The sequence below is a fragment of the Adiantum capillus-veneris genome, chromosome 14, assembly GCF_014529385.1.
Source record: "Adiantum capillus-veneris isolate H3 chromosome 14, ASM1452938v2, whole genome shotgun sequence".
Classification (NCBI taxonomy): Eukaryota; Viridiplantae; Streptophyta; class Polypodiopsida; order Polypodiales; family Pteridaceae; genus Adiantum; species Adiantum capillus-veneris.
Window position 1 is genome coordinate 59845162 of NC_140944.1, and position 20040 is coordinate 59865201.

The following is a 20040-nucleotide window of genomic DNA, read 5'->3' on the forward strand; positions in this document are numbered from 1 at the left end:
GTTGTGAATTTCTCCTCACAAATGCTATTGAAATTAGTGAGAATCAGGTTGAGACAGGCAGTGATTACATACGTGGCATGTAACATAATACAATTGGAAGCATCTGAAATCCGCTTGAACTTGTGTTTGTGACTTTCATGGGGAAAAGTAGGAGTAGTTTGGAGCTATGAGTGTCTAGCTGAAAATGACTAAGAGAGGAGTCTAGGTATCTGATGGCTTCCATTGGAGTCATTTCAGAAAGTAGGAACTCTGGTCCCTTAAGCCTAGACTCGGTTGCTATCTTAGCTAGGTGTTTGCAAATAAAAGTGGAGGATATGTTTGATGCCCTAGAAGCACTAAGATTTGAAATCAAATGACAGGGTGCATCTAATTTTAGTTCTTTCAGAGCTTCATACATGAAATTTCTGAAGTGAAGATACGCTATCTGGGCTTGCACAGCTTCCCTAGCTTGATCACCAAGCCAGGAACAAATTATATGAAGAAAATGCTCCTCTATGTGAGATGGAAAAAGGTCCTCCAAATGGTTCAAGAGGAACCAAATGGCATGGTCAAACCAAAGGATGTTGCTTTCAAAGTCGGATTTCGCATCCAAAGCTTTGTAGGCACACTTGATATAAGGACGATAGATGTTCCAGATTGATTCTGAGTAGAATTCACTGCTCTGTTTGGAAAAGGTCATAGTACCTTTGGTCCTAACATAAATGCCAGACAGGACTGGGAATTTCCGAGAATCCAGAAAATGCATACTGAAGGGAGCTTTAATGACATCCCCTTTATCCAAGAACTGAACCCCCTTGAGGGTTTCCAGGCGACAATCTTCACTTGTAGAAGCTGGCAGGGCTGCAAGAAAAACCCAAGTCTCAATTGAGATGGGTGCAATAAAAGCCTTGTTCTGGAGTTCCCAAAGCCGATGGTCAAGCTCAATCCCTTCAATGGCAATCTGCCTAGGAGGGAGAAAAGGAAAGCATTTAGAGACCTTTGGAACCATATCAAGAAGAGAGGTTTCACTTGAAGAGCTAAGTCCTTGTTGAAAGCTTTTGATGAAGGTGCCGCGGGAAGCGTGTGTGAGTGCAAGTGCGAGAGTAGAGAGAGAGAGACCTGCTTTGGGTGGAGCCCACAGCAACGTTATCCTGTTGGCAGCTCCTTATTCTATTGTATTTCAAAGAATACAACAAAGAATAAGTGTATATATGGTAAAGTTAGTAGATGGGTTAGTACTAAGTGGGATGTCCGGCCAGTTGGCCTGAATCCCAACAAACTCCCACTTGAAGGCCAATGCAGCCCAAGTGACTTGGTATGTACAACCATGAATCAATGTAGTGTCTTCAACCTATACCCATCAACTCACTGCAATGTGTAAACCGCTCCAAAGCTAAGCCTTTTGTCAAAGCATCTGTTGGGTTGTCGTCAGTGTGTACCTTGACCAAATCAATGAGATTTTTGGCCAAGAAATCTCTCACGAGATGATACCTGACTTCAATGTGTTTCGATTTGGAGTGAAACACACGATTCCTTGCCAATGCAAGAGCACTCTGACTATCCCAATATATCACTGGAGTCTCATCAATGCCAAGATTTTTGACCAAGTGAGATAACCATACAGCCTTTTTACTTGCATCCGACAATGCAACATACTCTGCTTCCGTAGTGGAAGACGACATACAATCTTGAGGACATGACCTCCAAGATACTGCTGCTCCAACAAATATGAAGACATAGCCAAATGTCAATCTCCTATTGTTGACACAACTCGCATAGTCTGCATCCGCATAACCCACAATGGATGCATCACTGTTCCCAAAGCGTAAACACCTGTCGATCGTACCTTTGAGGTACCTAAGAATGTGCTTCACTGCTTCCCAATGCTTGCTACCAGGATTTGCCATATATCGGCTCACTACTTCCACTGCAAAAGAAATGTCTAGTCTTGTGGCCACCATAGCATACATGAGACTGCCCACTGCCGAAGAATATGGTACCTTAGCCATTTCAGCTCGCTCAGCATCAGACTTGGGTGCATCTTCCTTGCTGAGTTTCAAGAATGCCTACATTGGGGTACTCAATTTCTTTCCCCCCCTACATATTGAAACGCTGCAAAACTTTCTCAATGTATGTTTCCTAAGATAACTCAAGAATACAACGTTTACGATCTCGTTTGATTTGCATGCCAAGAAAGTGTGTAGCATCCCCCAAATCTTTCATTGCAAAATTATTGCTAAGTGTTTTCTTCAAGTTGGCAATTTCCGCAATGGATTTCCCAGCTATAAGCATGTCATCAACATACAAAACTAGAATGATCATCGAGCCATCATCTAGCTTTCTTCTGTACAATCAGTGATCCTCTTTGCTCCTTTTATATCCTTGAGACCTCATACATGCATCAAATTAATGATGCCACTGCCTTGAACCCTGCTTTAAGCCATAAAGTGCCTTTTTGAGATTACATACTAGCTCCTCACGAGATGCGTTCAGGCTGTTGCATGTAAACATCCTCATCGAGATCCCCATGAAGAAATGATGTCTTCACATCCATTTGGACAAGTTCCATGTCCTCAATTGCTACAAGACCAAGTACGGTTCTAAGCGTTGTCATCTTGACTATAGGTGAGAAGATTTCATCAAAATCGACTCCCTTTTGCTGTTTGAACCCTTTGGCTACAAGTCTAGCCTTGTACTTTGGATTTGGATCACCTGAGGTAAATTTCTTCTTCTAAACCCATTTGCAAGGTAAAGCTTTTGCATCATTTGGCAGTTCTACCAAGTCCCAGTGTCATTAGCCAGAATCAAGTTATACTCAGATTCCATAGCCTGCTCCCACTTCACCACATCATCCGTCATCATGGCTTCTTGGTAGCAGCTTGGCTCACCGCAATCGATCAACATGATGTAATCAAGACCTGGCTCGAAACGTGTACGTGGACGAGCGACTCTAGTAGACCGTCTCGCTCCTTGACCATTGCTATCCACTCCCTCTGGAGCATTGCTAGTGGAAGGTACATCACTAGTCCACTGAGTTGATTTCACTGTCTCCGAGGCAGCATCCTCAAAAATGACTCTCCAAATATCTATTTCCTTGATAGGTTGTTTATGCATCTTTGACTCATTGAAGATCACATCTGAACTACGGATGACTCGACGAGATTCCGGGTGCCAGAGACGATATCGTAAATCTACTGTGAAGACCAATACGTCAAAGGTAAGTGGCATAACAACCAGTGGAAGAGTCTCTACAATAGGAGCATTTGAGGACTCTAGCACGTTGATCTCCTCTAACTTTCTTTGCCCTTGTTTGAATCATTAGATGTAGAAGTTTCACCAGATTGTTTATCCTTATTGCTTTTCTACCATTTCCTGCAATCCTTCTTCACATGCCCTTTTTTATGGCAGTGATAGCACTCGACATTACGCATAGAACCTCGAGACATACTGCATGACCCCCACGTTCCTTGATTTTGGCACGACTTTGATTGCGACCCCTCTGTCTATCACTAGCAACATACGCATCACCATCCTTCTTTCCTTCTTCGAGAGATTTCCTACAAATCTCCTCGGTAAACAGACTCCCAAGGACGTCATTGTACACTAGACCGGTACCAGGTGCTGAGTTGCTAATTGCAGTACAGAATGTACCCCAAGACGAGGGTAAACTGCATAGCAAGAATATACATTTTATTTTCTCATCGAAGACCAAACCTTGAGTGGTCAACTGAGTGAAAATGATATTGAACTCATTAATGTGAGTAGAGATAGTACCCTCTTCCTTCATACGAAGGTCAAACAGCTTCTTCATCAAGAAAACCTTATTAGTGGCACTTTTTTTCTCATACCTGGAACACAACTGATCCCATACATCTCTAGCAGTCCTTTCTCTAACTATAGTAAAGTACACAGATTCGGCCAAATGCAAACAGAGGGTATATTTGGCCTTAGCATCTAGTTTCTCCCACTCAACATCTGTATACTCACCCTCTAGGCGCTCCATGATAGGATCCAGCTGGCCTTTTTGTATAAGAACATCTTGAATCTGCTCTTTCCAAATAGCAAAATTTGTCCCATCAAATTTATTGTAAATATCCTTTTCACCACTAGATGATGTGGCTGCAAGCTAAAGATAATATGGCAATAAACACTGGTAATTTTCAAAAATATCTGGCAGAGTTTCTCGAGAAAAATTAACAGACTCTCAATCCAAAACTGTCACAAGAGATCAGTAACGCATAAAATGTAATGCTCTCAGAGCATAAGACAGGCGCATCAACCACTAACTGTGCATAAAAAGTCAAAAGTCGGCCCAAGACTGCCAACACGGTGTCAAATGCACCTAGCCCTCTCTATACACGTTGTGACGTGTTTTTACAGAATGATGCAAGCCACCCCAAGGACTTTGGAAAGGGTTTTTTAATGCTTTTGGGTCCCTTATATGTAAATAAAGCATGCTTGTACAAAGTGTAGAAAGGCGGTGTGTGCCAGCTGTCTCTACGCATGCGGGCCAGTTGTGCGGGGTGCACAGTTTTGCTGTTTTTGTACATAGACGTGTCGAAACTTGAAAGAGTCACTTAGTACTTGAAAAATATGAACAAAAATGATTTTTTATCAGCTTGAGTTCATGAGTGAGTGGGGGATTTGACAGAGGAAGATCTAGCAGCAAGAAGCCCTGATTGCCGCGAGGGATAGAGGCGTTTGGGAGTAGAGCAGCCTGTCTTGCTAGTCGAGGGCCCGATGTGGTGAGTTGAGAGTGTGTCTCTCATAAATGGGCTGATGAAAGTGGGTGCTTAGCTCTGCATATTGACCTCTCTTCATCTTGTTTTGAGGTATGGTGGTTATGGTGTGTGCAGCTCCTTGTGGTGCAGCTAGTCGAGGGTAAACTATGTCCCGCAATGCCTTGCTTGTACATATATCAAAGGGCAAGGTTTCCCCCAAGTTTTCCATCACTTTTTTTTATTTTTTTTGCTGAACTTTGTGGGTTTTCAAATTAAGCTTGATTTGAGTGGGTTTTGGTCAAGCTATGTGTATATATGGGAGCGCCTATGGAAGCCCTACTAGCACATGGAAGGGCATTTGAAAAGAAGTGAAGCTCTTTGAGTTATGGTCAAAAGTGCAGAGATTTCCATGGTTTTTTTCTCACTTTTTTCCTTGATTTTATTTCTTCCTTGGTGTCTTTGAGTGCAATGGAGTGTAGTGGGAGTTGTAGCGGTGTAGAGGGAGGCTAGTCGGAGCTAGTCGAGGCTAGTCGAGGTTGAGTGTGTGTGAAATTGAGAAAATTAGTGAGAGAAGATCAGCCCATATTATCTCGAGAGAGCTATACTCTTCATCGTCTTTTCTTGGTGTTGGTTTGAGGTGTTGTAGAGGCCAGCCCCCCAATCCTTCACATAAACTGGTGCCCCCACGGAGGAGAAGAGAATCCTTCTAACAGGGTTTTGATCTACAGATTGGCATGCATTTGAAGATCAACTCAAGGCCTATGGCAGGAGATGGGTATGAAGTCTTCAAGGGTGGGAAAGGAGAAGATGTGGACAAGTTCATCCGAAGGATCGAATTGATTGCATTGAAGAGCAATAGGGACGATGGTGCATTCAAGGTACGTTTGGTGAGTTTGCTACTTGAAGGTGAAGCACGTGAATGGTATGAAGATAGGCTTGAAGGTGGTGTAAAGGGAGATTGGAATCTTCTTTCTCATGCCTTGAAAGAAGATTTTGAGAAGGAGGATGATCCTGAGTATTTGTGGAGAGAGCTAAGCAAGCTGCAACAAGGAGAACATGAAGACATCAATGTGCACATAAATAGGTTTGAAGCTTGTTGGAGAAAGATCATAAAGGGACTTGAAGAGAATCAAACGCCCCCTGATTTTTTGAAGAAAGATAGGTTTGTGGTTGTCTTATATCAAAGCATTAGAGACAAGGTGGAGCTCAAGTACCCAGGGACCTACAATGAGGCAGTAAAGGTTGCTAGAGAGCAATGGAGAAAGAAGGTGAGAAGGCATGAAATGGCAAATAGGGAAAGAGAAGCAAATGTACATCAAAGGGATGGTTATGTATCAAAAAATAATGTGGTCGAGCCTTTGCCTTTGGATATGCATGTTGAAAGGGAAATCCATGTAGAAGCTCCAAGAGTGGACAATAGAGGACAGGAATCCTTTCACCAAGACATTCAAAGATTGACAGAGCAAATAGGAAACCTCAACCTTGCTATGCAAGCTATCCAACAACAAGTAAGAAGACCTCAAGGAGAACGGCCTCAAAGGAATAGAGGTGATAATGTGATGTGTTACAATTGTGGGGAGAGAGGGCATATATCACCCAATTGCAATCAACCAAGGAGAGAGCCAGGAGGTATATATCCTATCATACAAAGACAAATAGGTAATGAAGGCAATGTAAATGGAAATGTGCAACCTCTCCAAGGTCAAGGACTTGCACAACAACAGGGACAAAATCAAGCTCAAGCACCTCCACAATTCAACGTAGGAATTTTGGAGGCAGTTGAGGAGGGAGATGAAGATGATGAGGTTGATGTCTTTGCAAATAAGAGAACAAGGGCACAAAAATCAAGGATTGAAGGCCTTTTCAAAGAGGAAAGAGCAAGGACAAAGCCAAGGAGAGATGTAGATAAAGGCAAGGCACCTATGGAAGAGGCTGAAAGTAGTAAGCAGGCAAAGGTAAGGGCAAGAAGAAGGAAGATAGGCATGGATGATTTTCAGCTTGGGAAGGGTCAATCAGCATACAATCTCTTAGAAGACTTGAAGAACAAGAGGGCCGACATATCATATGGGCAACTCTTGCATTTGAGCTCAAGTATGAGAAGGCACTGGCATAAACTAGCTAGTGTTAGAAGGGTGAAGGTAAAGACACGTGATGCACATGTAGTACTGCTTCATAAAGTTACTGATGTTTTGCCTGTTTTTGATGCTTGGATACATGTAAGGAGGGTGAATAAGGCGTACATGGATGGTGGAGCCCAAGTGTGCGTTATAACAGAGGAAACAATGCAACAATTGGGATTGCAGCTCACAGGCAAATCCTTGTTCAGTGTGAAGATGGCAAATAGTAGTAGAGTGAAATGCTTGGGAGTTATTCATGACTTGGATCTTAATGTTTTGGGTCAAAGGGCTATCATGGACATTCATGTGATGCCTGCAAAGCTTGGGGCATATCCAGTTATATTGGGTAGACCTTGGTTGATTGCTATGAGGTCACGGCAGGACTGGTACAGGGGATGTATTGACCTCTTTGTGGACAGGCCTAAAGAGAAGAGGATTAGATATGATATGAAAACATGTAAGGTGCTGGAAATTGATGATGAACCAGCTGTGCATCAAGATTTATCGACATCCACTTATGACATGTGTGACAGTTCTTCTAGTGCATCCTCTACATGTACTGACGATGAGGTTTATGATCAAAGTCTTCTTGATCTTGATGTAGATCTTTGTGGGATACATGTATATGATGAAATTTGTGATAAAGATGATGCTATGAGATCAGAAAATGACCATGGGGCTGATCATGAGCCGAATGTACCAAAAGCTGAATTAATGGATATGCTTGCAGGTGACCTGACTAGTCGAGAGAGAGAAGCATATGATGCATTGTTTGATAAGTATCCCAAGTTGTTTGACAAAGATTATGCTCAAATGAGTGGAACAAAGAGTTTTTTTCATGAAATAAAGCTTAAAGAAGGTGCAAAGAGTGTTGCTCAAAAGCTAAGGAGATTGGGCACCATTCAACGAAAGATATTGGAGATAGAGGTGAGTAAGCTTTTGCAAGCTGGTTTTATCTACCTTGTGGATGATGCAAAATGGGTTTCCCCTGTGGTTATAGTTCCAAAAAAGGGAAATAAATGGAGAATATGTGTGGACTATAAGCCATTGAATGCGGCAACAAAGCGGCATCACTATCCCCTTCCCTTTCAGGATGAGATTTTGGACACTGTTGCAGGTCATGAGAGATATTCGGTATGTGATGGGTTTAGTGGGTATTTTCAAATTGGGATTGCATATGAAGATCAAAAGAAGACCAGCTTTTTGACCCCATGGGGAGTGTTTTGCTATTGGGTGATGCCCTTTGGCTTGATGAATTCTTATGCAAGCTTCCAAAGTTGGATGGACAAAGTATTGGGGCCTTACCTTGGAAGCTTTGTAAAAGTTTTTATGGATGATTTTTGTGTTTACAGTGATAGAATGCTTCATGTCGAAAATCTTGATATGGTGTTTAAAAGGATTGATGATGATGGGGGTCAACTCAATCCTTTGAAATGTAAAATTGCAAGAGCTAGAGTGATACTTCTTGGCCATGAGGTAAGTGAGAATGGGATAGCTCCAGATCCTGCAAAAGTAGAATGTTTGCTTATGATGGAGAGTCCTAAAAGTACAAAGGAATTGATGAGTTTTGTACAAAAGTTAAGGTACTTGTCAAGGTCTTTTTGTATGCTTGTTGAATATGTGCACCCTTTGCAAGAAGCAACACAAAAAGACCCTTTTCTTTGGACTGAGCATGAGCAAACAGCTTTTGAGGACATCAAGGAAAATCTATCTACATTACCTTTGATGATGCCTCCTTGTTGGGATGAAATGTTTTACTTGAGCTTGAGCGTGGGTGAGCATGCTATTGGTGCAGTATTGATGCAAAAAGGAAAAAAGCAATCTTATATGAGGCCAGTTTACTACATAAGCAAAGTGAAGAATGATGCACAAAAATCTTGGCATGAGATCGAGCAATTGGTTTGGGCATTGGTATATGCAACAAAAATGCTGAAATCTTATCTTATTTGTAAGCCTTTTGTGGTGTTAACATCGTGTAGTTTAATGCCTCATGCACTAAGGTATCCTGGGGATAGTCCTAAATTGCAAAAGTGGATACTTAGTTTGCAACAAATTGACATGAGCTTTACTAAGGAGGATAGTGTGAGAGAAAATATGGCGGATACGCTCACTTTTAAAGAGATTCATGCAAGGAGTGAGTTGAAGAAAGATTTGGAAAAGAAGATAGCACTAAGCCCAACTATGCATGAGGAGCTTCAGGATGTAGAGGGTACCTTATACTTTGATGGGGCTTTCAAGAGGAGCATTAATAAGGGCACTATTGGTTATGTATTTGTGGATAAAAATGGCATTGAGTGTTGGTTTGGAAGCCAGGAAGTGGATGTAAAGAGTAATAATGAGGCTGAGTATGCAAGCCTCTGTTTGGGCTTGGAAGAATGTGTCAAAAGACATGTAAGGAGGCTTTTAATCAAAGGTGATTCTATGTTGATTGTGCGTCAAGTTCAAGGTACCTGAAAGGTAAATCAAGAAGGCATGAAGGGATGGTTTTTCAAAGTGAGGAAGTTGTTAAAGTCTTTTACTTCCTTTCAAATATGGCATGTACCACGAAATATGAATGTAAGGGCTCATGAGTTGGCGGAACAGGTGTTCACAAAGGATGTGCATGCGGTGATAATTAGAGATCCATGAAGGTATCTTGGAAGGGAATCCCTCCATGAGGAAGAACATGTGTTGCAAACGGATTTTGCAAGAAAGGGATTGGCTTCCCAACAAAGGCATGCAATCACACGAAGAGCTATGAGGTATGTCTTGATTGGAGAGAAAATGTATCACAAGGGGGCTGATGGTGTCATGAGAAGAGTTCTCTACCATGATGAAATTTTTGATTGCTTAAAATCATGTCATGAGGAAGGATGTGGAGGCCATTTTGGAGTGGAAATTACAAGAAGGAAAGTATTGAATGCTCAACTTATGTGGCCAAGTTTGAATAGGGATGTTGTGCATTGGTGTAGAAGCTGTCACGAGTGCCAAATATATCAAAAGAGAAAGTTGATGCCCAAGCCTTTGAGACACATTGTAAGCTATGGACCTTTTGAGAAGTGGGGTGTGGATGTAATTGTTCCTCTTCCAGGCACTAGAAATGGGAAGCACTTACATACTTAGTGCAGTGGATTATATGACAAGATGGCTATAAGCAAAGGCTAGTAGAGGGGCTACAAGCAAAGATGTATGGATCTTTATCTTTGATTGCATATGTTGTAGATTTGGAGTGCCGTTGGAGCTTGTAAGTGATCAAGGGAAAGAGTTTAGGAATGATCTTACCTTGTGGTGCAGCTAGTCGAGGGCAATGCCTTGCTTGTACATATATCAAAGGGCAAGGTTTCCCCCAAGTTTTCCATCACTTTTTTTTAATTTTTTTTTCTGAACTTTTTGGGTTTTCAAATTAAGCTTGATTTGAGTGGGTTTTGGTCAAGCTATGTGTATATATGGGAGCGCCTATGGAAGCCCTACTAGCACATGGAAGGGCGTTTGAAAAGAAGTGAAGCTCTTTGAGTTATGGTCAAAAGTGCAGAGATTTCCATGGTTTTTTTCTCACTTTTTTCCTTGATTTTATTGCTTCCTTGGTGTCTTTGAGTGCAATGGAGTGTAGTGGGAGTTGTAGCGGTGTAGAGGGAAGCTAGTCGGAGCTAGTCGAGGCTAGTCGAGGTTGAGTGTGTGTGAAATTGAGAAAATTAGTGAGAGAAGATCAGCCCATATTATCTCGAGAGAGCTATACTCTTCATCCTCTTTTCTTGGTGTTGGTTTGAGGTGTTGTAGAGGCCAGCCCCCCAATCCTTCACAACGTCCTATGGCGAGGCCACAAAAATGGGGTACTCCAGCAACCAGTATCACCAAAAGGATCTCAACATTCGAGAATCCCCCAGCTCAAGAAAACCTCATGCTATTGACCCTCACAAAAGGTTATACAGACAAGAAACCAGCCCAGTCTCAGAAAGGGCCTCCGAACCGAGTCTCAGAAATGGTCGGGACTGCCAGAAACAACCCAAATTGGCTCCACAAAAGGTACATATGGTAGTTTCCGCAACTCAACGTACATCCATTGTCAACAATACTGCAAGGTGCAGTATATGCACTCAAACAGGCATCAAACAAAATGTGCAAGCAGTAAACAAATCCCTGTGGGGAGTAAAACTGCCCTCAAAAGAGCTCAAGCACTATCAAAAGTGCCAAAACAATGCATATGTGCATCAAAATACTCCCACTGAAATCTGTGTTGATGCTAAACATTGCAACCTGTAAGAAACTTGGATGTCTTGTATGTATGCAAGAACCTGTGAGGAGATGGATGCCTGAAAAACCCGAGACAATATCGATGCCAAATAGTGCTCCTAATCAGTCCATAAACACCGTCTCAATAGCACATAATAGCCATAAAATGGCTATATACAATCCCAAAATAGTCTCTAACCAATCTGCACCTGTGTCCTGTACATGTACCTGTACCTGTATCTGTAGCAAAAGTGGAGTTGAAAAAATACAACTCCTGAAGCATAGCTCGAATGAAGCTTTCGACTGCACAAACAGCTTTGAAAGGGGGGTAAAAATGCAGGACACCTACTAGAAACGCTCTCAGAACGCTGAATTTACCGATATCGAAATTGGAAACCTGTTTGCACTTTTGAAAGTGCACGTGCGCGGATGCAAAAACAGCAAGCACAAACCCTGCTCTAATACCAGTTGAAGGTGCCATGGGAAGCGTGTGCGAGTGCAAGTGCGAGAGCAGAGAGAGAGAGAGAGAGAGAGAGAGAGAGAGAGAGAGAGAGAGAGAGAGAGAGAGAGAGAGAGAGAGAGAGAGAGAGAGAGAGAGAGAGAGAGAGACCTGCTTTGGGTGGAGCGCACAGCAACGTTATCCTTGCAGCTCTTTACTCTGTTGTATTTTAAAGAATAAGTGTATATATGGTTAAGTTAGTAGATGGGTTAGTAGTAAGTGGGATGTCCGGCCAGTTGTCCTGAATCCCAACATTTGACTGCTTCCAATGCTGCATCATCCCTACAGAAGAGGCCTTTAGGGGCCTTCGTTGGATCAAAAGATTTAGTGGTAGCAAAACAAGAGGTCAAACCACATAGTTTTTTTATAAAATTGGATAAGTCAGCCCCGTTGGCTAAGAAGTGTACCATATCAGATTTATGACTCATTTCTATGGCAGCAAGGTTGGAAGTTAGCTTTTGAAGATGCGGTAGTCCTTCCTTTGCATCAGCAACCAAGTTGGCGAGGATAAGAACCCAATCATTAAACGTTAACAGATTCATAATTGAATCATGGGTGTCTGTAACATTGGAGTATTGGTTCAAGAGAGAAATAGCTGAGGGATCTCTGATTAGTTTAATCACGAGAAGGGATGCCAGAGAGAAGGGTAGGGTAGAGAGATCAAGAGTGGCAGAGATTGGGATCATCTGAAGTCAAACAAAATTCAAAATTTTAAGAGAAATATAAAAGAGGAGACGGAAGGTAAACCAGCTTGAAAACAACCAAGACAAAAAAGGTCACAGTGGTTGTGTGGGATACCCCCTACCCCAAAGGGTATGGTGATAAGCCATACCACTTGAGGATAGCAGAATTGTAGACTAGGTCTTGATGCTCTATCGTAGAAAACAAGCCCAAGAGCACCCACGTGCTTATGGAGAGAGAGTTTTATATATTAAATATTTACATAACACATGAGAAACTTATACAAAGAGCTTTGTCAACAATTATAATACAAAGACATATATTCCTTTCAACAGTGTACCCAAAAAAAATACATCTTCAGTTTACAGGCCTAAGACAGTAAAATGGTCCTGTAGAGTAAGATAATTGAGAGTACAACACTTCATCTTTTCAGTCAGCAGCCAAGGAGAGGGCACCCTTACCTGCATCCACAGTAGGAAAACAATCTAGCGGTTAGTTTTCATATAGCATTGCAGGTAACCGGGATGACCTAGTTGTCATCCATGTCACCAAGGTACTAAACAAAAAGAAAAACCATGCTGTTAAAAAAAAATAGTGATGTGTAACAACTTTTGGTATTATTTCCTCATGGATCATTAGTTCCATACTAAATTAATACCTTTGCTCAAAAAAAAGGGGGCCAACAAAGTCTTAGGGTCGTAACAGATCTCTGTCAGCTACACCATATGTAGCTCGATTACCTTTACCCAAAATAGTATGCTCAAGCATTCCCGAGCCTGAGCATTTGGCCTACTAGTGTCAAATGTAAAGAAATTAAAACTTTATGTGATGTTACCGCAAAAAGGGAGGAGTATGCTACAAAAACCTCTCCTTAAGCCAATGAGAAGTTTACACCATACATTGGTTCAATTAGACACCCAAAATCGTTCGCAAAGGCTATCAACTCCAACACGTTATTCTGCCATCTCATTGCTCATACATAAGAGTAATTTACTAAGTGAATGTATTATTGAAGTTGTAGTATACCCTAACCATCAAAAGACCTGCAAAACAATGATTAGAGTCAGAAGTTAGCACCCCCAACTTTGTTAGGAAATAAGACATAGCTAAATAGATAATTGAGTAGATTACTTAATGGAGAGAGACAGATTTATATACACGAGATTATAGAGTAGAGAGAGAGAGAGAGAGTACACACGATATACGTGGTTCACCCAATGTGGGCTACGTCCAAGGGAAAGCAGCCACTCAATGGCTTTAGTACTTCAAAACAAGAAGTAGTTTACAAAGGGATTATACCCTTAATGGAGCTCCCGCCTTGCTTCACTCTCACCACCTCACACTCACCTTGTTGCATCAACTTCATACTATGAAATGTGTGTAGAAATGGCCTCCTTTTATAGGCCAAAAGGGCTGCCCTCTCTTATGAGAGACAGCCATGTGTAGCCGCCCTTGTGCAAATAAGTCCAAATCGGACCCTCCAATCCACCCATGTGTGGCCGCCCTTGAGAATACAAGTCCGCTTTTGAATTCGACCACCGGCCATTGACTTCTGACCACCGGCCACCGGCCAACCGACCGATTATTTTCCGAACACTGTCCGACCGCCGTCCGGCCATAATATTCCGGCGAAAAAGAATATTCCGGCGAAAAAAAAAGTCTCGGGGGCCTCTGCCCCCGAGGCCTTTAAAGTTGCCCCTGATTCTTGTCCGTGAAAATTTTGGTTTCCGGTGAGTGATTTTCCTTCACGCACGATGCCTTCTCCTCATAATGGGGGCCTTACAAATGTGCGCTTTTACCACAGAAAATTACAAGGGTAAATCAGGCTCCATACTTCACAATCTCCCACTTGGAGACTGATCTCCAAACCAAACCTGTGACTGCTTTCCATTCTGGCTTCTTATCCTTGAATGCCGATTGAAGATGAGCAAAAGCTCAACTTCTCCTTGTTGACCACCTTTCTAAACATGTCTGCAGGATTTTCACTTGTATGCACCTTTCCTAGCTTTAGTTGTCCCTCTTCCAAAAGAGTGCGTATGAAGTGATATCTCACCTCAATGTGCTTTGTCCTTGAATGAAAGGTTGAGTTCTTCGCAAGATGGATAGCGCTTTGGCTATCACTGTACAAGACACAATTGTCTTGTTTGAATCCAAGCTCTTCTAAGAATCTGTGAAGCCACAGAATTTCTTTGCTTGCCTCCGTCATTGCTACATACTCTGCTTCCGTGGTAGAAAGTGAAACCACTTTCTGCAGCTTTGAAGCCTAGCTTACTGTTGTGCCTCCAACCGTGAACACATAGCCAGTAGTGCTCCTTCGAGTATCTTTGTCACCTGCCATATCTGCATCAGCATACCCTTCTAGAAAAATATCAGCTCCTCCAAAATACAAAGCATTTGTTGTTGTCCCTTTTAGATACCTAAGTATCCACTTCACAGCTTGCCAATGCTCTTTACCTGGGTTGTCCATGAACCTACTCACAACTCCCACTGCATGTGCAATGTCTGGCCTTGTCCAGACCATAGCATACATTAGAGAACCTACCGCTGCAGCATATGGAACTTTAGACATATAGGCTATCTCCTCTTGTGTCTTTGGACACATATCCTTCGTTAGTTTAAAATGACCAGTCAAAGGTGTAGAAAGTGGTTTTGCATTTTGCATTGCAAACCTTTCTAGTACCTTCTTGATGTAATCTTCTTGAGATAGCTTTATTGTCTTCTTCGTCCTGTCCCTTGATATTTTCATACCAAGTATCCTCTTTGTAGCACCTAAATCTTTCATTGAAAAAGATTTGGATAGCTCCTCTTTTAGGTTTTTGATGTCCTGCATGTTAGCACTTGCAATCAACATGTCATCAACATACAACATTAGGATGATGAATTTCCCATCTCCCAAATTCTCCGTGTAGACGCAGTGATCCGAGTTGCATCTTGTGAATCCATGATCCAACATCCATCGATCAAACTTCAAGTACCATTGTCTTGATGCTTGCTTTAAACCATACAAGCTCTTCTTTAATCTGCAAACCATTTTCTCCTTACCTTTTACTTCATAACCCTTTGGTTGAAGCATGTAGATTTCCTCCTCTAAGTCACCGTGAGGGAATGCCGTATTTACATCCATTTGCTCGAGATTTAGATCATGAGCAGCCACAAGGCTTAAGACAAGCTTAATTGAGTTCATTTTTACAACAGGAGAAAATATTTCATTGAAGTCAATACCTTTCTTTTGAGAAAAACCTTTTACCACAAGCCTAGACTTGTACCTTTTCTTCCCACCATCTTCTTCCTTTAGCTTGTACACCCATTTGTTTTGAAGTGGCCGCTTACCTTTAGGCAACTCAACCAACTCCCATGTTTGGTTGCGATGTAGTGAGTCCATCTCCACTTGCATGCTCTTCGTCCATTCTTCTTTGGATTCATGTTGCATAGCTTCTTCATATGATTCCGGCTCTCCAGAATCTGAGATCAAGAGATGGTTGAAGGAAGGAACAAACCTTTCTGGAGGTCTACTTGCTCTTGTAGATCTTCGGGGAATAGGTTGAGACTCCTCATTTGGTTGACGTTGTTGCACATTGTCACCGTTTGCAGTCCTTGAGTCTTCACCGTCCTCAAGCTCCATGTACTCATCACTTGTTTCTTTTGTTTGTTTTCTTTCCAAGTAATCTTTGTACATATTTTGTTCGTTAAAAATTACATCCCTACTCCTTAAGATTTTACCATCTTCAGGATTCCATAGGCGATACCCAAAGTCTCCTTCTCCATAGCCAATGAAGAAACACTTTTTGGACTTTGCATCTAACTTTGATCTTAGGCTTCTATCTATGTGCATGAAAGCCTCACACCCAAACACTTTGAGAAATGCATAATTCACCGGTTTACCTGTCCATGCCTCTTCTGGAACTCCCCCATCCAATGCCGTTGAGGGTGACCGATTGATTAAGTACACAGACGTACTTACAGCTTCCGCCCAAAGCTCAAGCGGTAGGCCTGCATGTAGCCGCATGCTTCGTGCTCGTTCCATGATTGTCCTGTTCATCCTTTCCAAAATCCCATTTTGTTGAGGTGTCCTTGGGGTTGTCCTTTGCCTCCGAATGCCATTGCTAGCACAAAAGCTTTCAAAAGCTTGGCTGCAATATTCACCTCCATTGTCGGATCTGAGGCATTTAACCTTGGTACCTGTTTCATTCTCCACAAAGGCTTTCCACCTTTGAAATATGGAAAATACATCGGATTTATTCTTCATGACATAAACCCATGTTTTTCTAGTCGCATCGTCTATGAATGTTACATAGTACAATGAGCCACCAAGTGATGGTGTACTTGCAGGACCCCAAACATCAGAATGAACCAACTCAAGTTTTTTATTTTTTCTTTCATTTCCTAATTTTTGAAATTTTACCCTCTTTTGTTTACCATAAACACAATCTTCGCAGAACTCTAAGTCCACTTCTTTCAAACCTGGTAGAAGCTTCTTTGTTTGAAGGATTTGCATTCCTTTGGCACTCATATGCCCAAGTCGGTAGTGCCACACCACACTGTCAACTTCTATAGTTGTTGCACAAGCTGAAGGTTGCGTGCTAACAGTACACAAGTAAAGTGTACCGACTTTTTCACCCTTGGCAACCACCAAAGATCCCTTTGAGATCTTCCACCGTTTGTTTCCGAATGCAATGTTGTGACCTTCATCGTCCAATTGTCCTGTAGAGATCGAATTTTTGCGAAGAGAAGGAACATGCCTAACATCTTTAAGCTTCCATTCATTTCCATTAGCAGTTTTGACAGAAACTGTACCTTTGTCGACAATCTCACAAGCTTCATCATCTCCCAAGTATACATACCCAAAATTACCTTTGGTGTAGTCTTGGAAATGTTGCTTGTGTGGTGTCGCATGGAATGAAGCCCCGGAATCTACTATCCAGGAATTAGACACATTGTCTAATGAGAGAATTAGAGCATCTTGCTCTACTTTACCTGCCACATTGGCCTCCGATGTTGGCTTGTTGTCTTGAGACTCTGTCTCCTTCTTCTTCTTGGACCAGCAATCCTTCTTGACGTGGCCCTTCTTGCCGTAGTTCCAACATTCAAGAACTGACTTTGTGCGTGACTTGCTCCGCCTTGAGCGATCACGACCCTTTTGGTTTTTGAACCTCTCCTTAAGCCTTCCTCTTGTTTCCACTGATAGTGCAGCACTTGATGATTCTCCTGTGCTTCTCCTTCGCATTTCCTCGCTTAGGAGAACACCCACAACATCATCAAACTTAAGAGTATTTGTGCCAGAGATAGAATTACTTACAGCCATCACAAGGATGTCCCAACTATCCGGTAGAGATGATAGTATAAGGAGAGCTCGCACTTCGTCATCGAAATTGATTTTCACTGATCGAAGTTGACTTATGTTTGTGTTAAAGTCATTTAGGTGTTCTGCAACTGAACCATTCTCTGCCATCTTTAGATTGAACAAGCGCTTCATAAGAAATACCTTATTGGATGCCGATGGTTTCTCGTAGAAGTCGTCAAGTGACTTCATCAAGTCCTCCGTGGTCTTCATCTCATGCTTCATCTGCCATTGTTGCGGGCTTCTTCGCAAGACCGCCTAGTGGCAAATAGAGGTCCTTCTGGTAGAGATAGTCTTCAATCTGCATCTTCCAATGTTGGTAGTTTTTGCCGTTGAACTTCTCAATCTTGAGCTTCCCTTCCTCCGCCATAACTCCCACTCAATTCAAGGAATCCTTTCCTTGAGATAATTCAGCTACGAGCAAACCTTGCTCTGATACCAGTTGTTAGGAAATAAGACGTAGCTAAATAGATAATTGAGTAGATTACTTAATGGAGAGAGACAGATTTATATACACGAGATTATAGAGTAGAGAGAGAGAGAGAGTACACACGATATACATGGTTCACCCAATGTGGGCTACGTCCACGGAAAAGCAGCCACTCAATGGCTTTAGTACTTCAAAACAAGAAGTAGTTTACAAAGGGATTATACCCTTAATGGATCTCCCGCCTTGCTTCACTCTCACCACCTCACACTCACCTTGTTGCATCAACTTCACACTATGAAATGTGTGTAGAAATGGCCTCCTTTTATAGGCCAAAAGGGCTGCCCTCTCTTATGAGAGACAGCCATGTGTAGCCGCCCTTGTGCGAATAAGTCCAAATCGGACCCTCCAATCCGCCCATGTGTGGCCGCCCTTGAGAAGACAAGTCCGCTTTTGAATTCGGCCACCGGCCACCGGCCATTGACTTCCGACACCGGCCAGTCGACCGGTTGTTTTCCGACCACTTTCCGGCCACCGTCCGGCCATAATATTCCGGCGAAAAAGAATCTTCCGACGAAAAAAAAGTCTCGGGAGCCTCTGCCCCCGAGGCCTTTAAAGTTGCCCCTAATTCTTGTCCGTGAAAATTTTGGTTTCCGGTGAGTGATTTTCCTTCACGCACGATGGCTTCTCCTCATAATGGGGGCCTTACAAATGTGCGCTTTTACCACAGAAAATTACAAGGGTAAATCAGGCTCCATACTTAACAAACTTCACACCCACATCCGAAGGAAAAATAGGGCTTACTATAGATTAGACAAAGTGGTCAGTTAAGGTATGCCGTACATAGAGCCAAATAGAGCCAAACAAATGTACCCATCAAAAGATCTGTAAAAAAATTATTAGAGTTAGAAGTTAGCATTACCAACTTGGCACCCGCATCCATAGGCCAACCAGGGCTTACTACAGATTATACATATTGGACAGCTACAGTATGTTGTACATAGAGCCAACTATGATATGCCATACATAGAGCCAACATACAGCTACGGTATGCCGTACATATAGCCAACACGTTATTCTGCCATCTCATTGCTCAATACATAAGACTAATTTACTAAGTGAATGTATTATTGAAGTTGTAGTATACCCTAACCATCAAAAGACCTGCAAAACAATGATTAGAGTCATAAGTTAGCACCCCCAACTTGGCACCCACATCTGAAGGCCAAACAGGGCTTACTATAGATTAGACAAAGTGGACAGCTAAGGTATGACGTACATAGAACCAAATGAAGCCAAACAAATGTACCCATCAAAAATTCTGTAAAACAATGATGAGAGTTAGAAGTTAGCATTACCAACTTTGCAACCGCATCCGAAGGCCACAACTAGGGTTTACTATAGATTATACATAGTGGACAGCTACGGTATGCCGTACATAGAGCCGAATAGAGCCAACCCAATGTACTCAATACCAAGATAGTGAAGCATTATGTGCCTCAGATTAGTTTCCTCAGCCATAAGTCACGCATAGAAATCTCAGCAAGAGCCCCATATAGACCAGTTAAACATGACTATTTTTGTGAGTTAACAAAGTCTTTGGTCAGTCAAATTAGAAAGAATGATCCCCAACAAAGGATTAGCAAGCAACAGAACCATTTTTTGTAGTTCAACCATGAGAATGTTTATCACCACGGACCAAAAATACCAAATTTGTTGAAACATTTCCCTAATAAGACACATACCTCTGTAGATTCAGCAACAACTTTCTTATTGGGGGCCATCGTATTGAAAACAACAGAGTTGAAGACCGAGCACAAACTCAATGTAGAGCACACACAGAAAAAAGAAAAGCAGTTTGCAGTATGAAAACTAAGTGAGCACTGGGCTCACCTTATATTGTACAGCAAGTTGTCGCATGCCTTCCGGCTGGCCATGGAGCCCACGTTGGGAAGTGTAGATCCGGGAAGATAGATGCTATTTGTGTTGCTTGCCAAATCAGCCAAGTGATGTGCGGCATTTCCAGAGTCATGAACCCTGGCAATAGAGTGGGGGAATGAATCTCACTT